We start from the raw sequence: 4,837 nt of genomic DNA, 5'->3' as shown, positions 1-4,837 counted from the left end.
AATCTACGTTTAATCTCGCTCGGGACATGCGCCGCATTACTGCGATGTGCACCATTACCAGCGGTTCGAAAAATTTACCGCTGCACGCATACCAACACTTTTGCTTCCACACTTGCTAACACATGCACACACATTGTATGCATCAGCCGCCGCTATTATAGCACGTTGAGCGGAACCATGAAGTGACAACAATAGCACGCATAACGACGCAAAATGATCCGTGAATTAAGTGAGGTTGTTGGCTTTGTGATGCGCATGCATGCAGTTTCAGTATACACAGTCGCTTGGAAGAAATGCACAGTTGCTCGCAGAGGTGGGCAGTCTTCGTCGGGGTAAAGTTCTTGAGGCCGATGTTGTGCAGCCGCTTTTTTCTTCTAATGCTGTCTTTTTTGCCGCTCGGAATCGCGAAAAGAACAAAGGCTTTTTCACGCCGGCTTGTGCACTGAAATGCGCAGCAACTCGGCATAGTGCTGCACTAAAAGAGCGCGAATAACGCGAAGTGCAAGCGCGCAATGCCAGGCAGCTCGGTCGTAGCAGCGGCGGCTGGCAAAAAAATGGCGCCGACGAAAAATGAAAACACAAAAAGAACGAACGTTCCGCGCGCTTTTCCCGGAGACCGCCCGCGGAGCCAATCACCGTTGAGAAAAGCGCCGATGGGAGAGGTGAGAGAGGAGGATCGGCGACGGTGCGCGGCGCGGCGGCATAGTTCACAGAAAGACGCTATAGTCGGATACAACTTAAGTCTGCAGTGAAGCTCCGCCCACATTCAGCCTCCGCGCACAGAATTCCTCCATGACGAAAAAATAATCCGCTGCTTAAACGTTTCTTCTGACCAAAACAAGAAGCTCATCACAAGGAACAGAATATAAGCTCTAGGATTTTTACATGGGGATTGTTTGAGATAGTCAAGCATTAAAAAGCTGATTTCGTTTACAGTTGCGGTTGGCCAGCGGAGCAATACAAGACGCCGCGGACCGCGGCCCAGTGTTAGCAACTGCTGTTTTTTTAAGTTGTATCCTACTATAGTTTCAAATTATCGAGGGGCTTTATGGGCCCGCCTTTCGCAGCGCCCTCTAGGTTAGCGACCGGTTGCCATGGCAACACCTGCTCCCTCCCTCGAACATATTGTGGCCGCGAGCAGGCGGCGCGCTCGCACGCGGCGGGAGGAGAGTGTCAACACCTCAGTATAGGCACCCTGCACCCGCCAGGCACCGCCACCGTGGATGGATGGATGGATGGATGGATAGGAGCGCCCCCTTTGAAACGGGGTGGTGGCAATTGCCACCATGCTCAGCTTTTCTTTCTTTATTATTTTTTTTGTTTACTGTGTTGGCAATTCTCATTAAGATTCTCCATCAACTTTGCCTACGGTTTCCTACTATTCTAACCTTATGCCACATCTCTGCTTTTCAGCCACCAATCCTCCAATCGCTTTTTGCTGACTTCCACTGCAGATTTATTTACATGACCATTGTTATCTTTAAACCCTAGGGCCTCAGAAAGAGTGACTGTGCCTGCATCGACATCCGGATGGATACCATCACATTTGATTATGAGGTGTTCAATTGTTTCCACAGATCTACCACACACTGCACATGTGTCATCTTCTTCGTTAAATTTCTTTTTGTAGCTGCGCGTTCTAAGACACCCTGATCTAGCTTCAAAAAGTAGGGCACTGCCTCTTGAGTTATCATAGAAAAATTCTTTCCTGATCTGCCTTTTCCAGAATCGATATAGTTCTACACTATGTTTCTTTCCATTGAATTCATCCAATTTTTAACTTCCGCGTTTTTAACCTGTTGTTTAATGCTCTTTCTTTCTCCGTCCTCATGACCGGCATACTTACTGGTTAGTTTTCTAGTTCTTTTCCGCCACTGTGAGTCAACGTTCTTTCTGTATAAATATTTAAATACCTTAGCTGCCCATCTGTTATCGTCCAATTTCCTCAGGCGTTCTTCATATAGTATTTTACTCTTAGCTTCCCGTGCCTCGAACGATGCCCAGCCCATATCCCCTTGTACTGCCTCGTTTGTGGTTTTGCCGTGGGCACCTAGTGCTAATCTTCCAACAGCTCTCTGATTTACGTCTAATCTCGACTGAACTTCTGCCCTTAAGCACAGAACCGCATTGCCGAAAGTAAGTCCCGGCACCATTATTCCTTTCCAAATACCTCTTAGTACTTCATATTTGTTGTACCCCCATAATGCCCTATGTTTCATTATCCCGGCGTCTCTTCGTCCTTTTGCCCTAAGAGCCTGTTCATGTTTTTCCGTGTATATCTGCCCTTCGTTTAGCCATATCCCGAGGTATTTGTATTCGGCCACTTTCGGTATTTCGTGGCCTTGTATTGTAAGCACCTGATCAGTTGTATCGTTAAAAATCATCACACCTGATTTAGTTGCGCTAAAACTGAATCCTAGAGCGTCTCCTTCGTCTCCACAGCAATTAACCAAAGTTTGTAAATCTTCCTGGCTATCTGCTAACAGTACAATATCGTCCGCATACATTAAACCCGGGAGTCGCTGCTCAACTACATTTCCGCCTAATCTGTACGATAGATTATAACCCAGATTACTTTCTTCTAGCCTTCTTTCCATATTTATCACGTAAAGCATGAACAGCAGCGGTGATAGAGGGCAACCTTGCCTTAATCCTTTGTGCACCCCTACAGTTGTGGTACTTTTTTTCCCTTCCCATGTAATTTCAACTTCATTATCTCGGTAGATTTCCTGTAGAAAATCAATTACCTCATCACCAATACCTAAATCTTTCAATATGCTCCACAGGAGTTCCCTGTTCACGTTATCGTATGCACCGCTTATGTCTAGAAAGGCTATAAACAGAGGTCTATTTTCCGCCTTAGCTATTTCTATGCATTGGGTAAGCACGAACAGGCTATCATCTAACCGCCTACCCCTTCTGAACCCATTCTGAAGTTCTCCGAGTATCCTATTCCCTTCTACCCATGACTGCATTTTTAATTTCACCGCCTGCTTCAGCTCCCCCGCGCGGCCAGTTCCTCGTCCCTGTCAGGAAGGCTCGCCCCGCGACAGCGATGGGATGGCATCTGCTAGCGGCTGCCGCTGTTCGTAGAGGCGGGATTTCGACCTATGCATTCATGAGGCTGAAAAATTCTTTCGAGGAGCGAATGTCAGGAAAGGAACGAAGCTTTCTGAAGCAGGCCATTTACACAATGTGAAAAAGGTGGTGTCGTGCGACGGGAGCGAATCTAGCTCCCCGGTGCATTACGCAGACAAGCATCACTGCGCCACCGAAAACGATCAAATCAACTCTAAGAAATATTTCTATCTAATACCTGTCAGCGCTGCACCCACTCAATTTTTTTTTTTATGTAGCTATCTTCCCGTAGACAGCGTGTAGCCGCCAGCTGCAGTTGCAAGGCAGGCAAATGTAAACACGCTGCTGCCGTTGCCGTGTTTTTGGAGCGGTGTGAAACGCTCTCCAAAACGAGCCACCTGCAAGCCGGAGGTGTTCCTGCATTTAGAAAGGCTTACCCTGAACTTTTAAAGGCGGCCAGGCGGCATAGCATTGAAGGTAATTAGAAAACTGCAGTTCCTGAGCGAACGGCGCAAACCTGACTTCATAACATGCTCGTTTGTCGCACCTCCGGTGTTCGATGTGGAATATCCTGTCCAAACTACGCCTTGATATGATGTGCCAATTGCGTAATCTGCCACTCATATTTTCTCTTTTTTCAGCAACTGCCAGGCCATTATCGCTACAACACGTGCGTCAGTATTTTGGTGATATGAAATGTGGTGGTGGTAGTGGTTTATTTAAAAAAAAAGTGAAGCAAAAGAGTGTTGCCAGCCGCGGCAATTGCTATCTAATATCTTAAGCACCCGAGCTGCAGCCGGCGGAAATGAAAGGGAAAGGGAGAGGATAGTGAGGAAAAGTATAGACGGGAGCGACAGCTAGAAAGGATAGGGGAGAGCTTTGACACTATTTACAAAATACAAAAGTAATCAAGTTCGCGCCGCTCGCGCGCTAATGTCCAAACATTGTCCGAAAATAAGTGCGCGCGAGCGGCCACTGCGCACAATCACAAAAGATGTAAACTCTATGTACATAGCCGCGCGCACACTAGCGTCCTGTCTCGGACTAAATGAACGATGTTTTGCAAGCAGAAGGGAATGCGAGCTGCGGCGATGCGCCTGGGCGCACTGAAACTCCTGCGGAAAACATAAAGCTTTTTGACTGGGATTCTGCAAAAAAGGAGTATCCTGGCTATTTCATGCAGGATTCTTGCAGAAAGCTTGTGCTCAAAAAGCAGAATTTCATTGCAAGGTTTGTTTCATTTCTACGCATTTAGTACAAGTGCCCTGATTCTTCGACATTAGGATTTATGATTATTGTACAAAATTATCATCCAGTCGTTCAAACGTGGAGGCAAAGATTTATCAGGAGCATGTTGCCGTTGCCCCTGAAAACGTGCCTTTACTGTCGAAAAAGACGCTGGACGACAAGGCGCAGTGGAAGCGAGCAAGGATTCCGCGCATAGCTGAAACTAAGGTAAACGATTCTTTGCAGCGCAAGATTTGGGCTTCTTCCTCTGGTGTGACTGCGGGAGAGTTTCGGCGTGCCTTTTTGAGCCCACATATTGTTGACAGCCAGGTCAATGACCGAAAATCGTGGGTGCAAGAAAAGGGAAGGGTTCACAGACCATTAGCATTCCTCCGAGTCTGCTGAATTTGCCATGAGTCAAAAACCTGTCTAGGAGGTAATGCATGAGTCAAGTAAGCGTCTTCCGCATGGGTTTGACCAATGTTTGACCAGAAACCGCGCGCGCGTGTTGTCCGTCGCCAAGGGTGGGCCG

The sequence above is a fragment of the Amblyomma mixtum genome, chromosome 8, assembly GCF_055824585.1.
Source record: "Amblyomma mixtum isolate Tamu chromosome 8, ASM5582458v1, whole genome shotgun sequence".
Taxonomy (NCBI): domain Eukaryota; kingdom Metazoa; phylum Arthropoda; class Arachnida; order Ixodida; family Ixodidae; genus Amblyomma; species Amblyomma mixtum.
Note: the sequence above shows the minus strand (reverse complement) of the source record.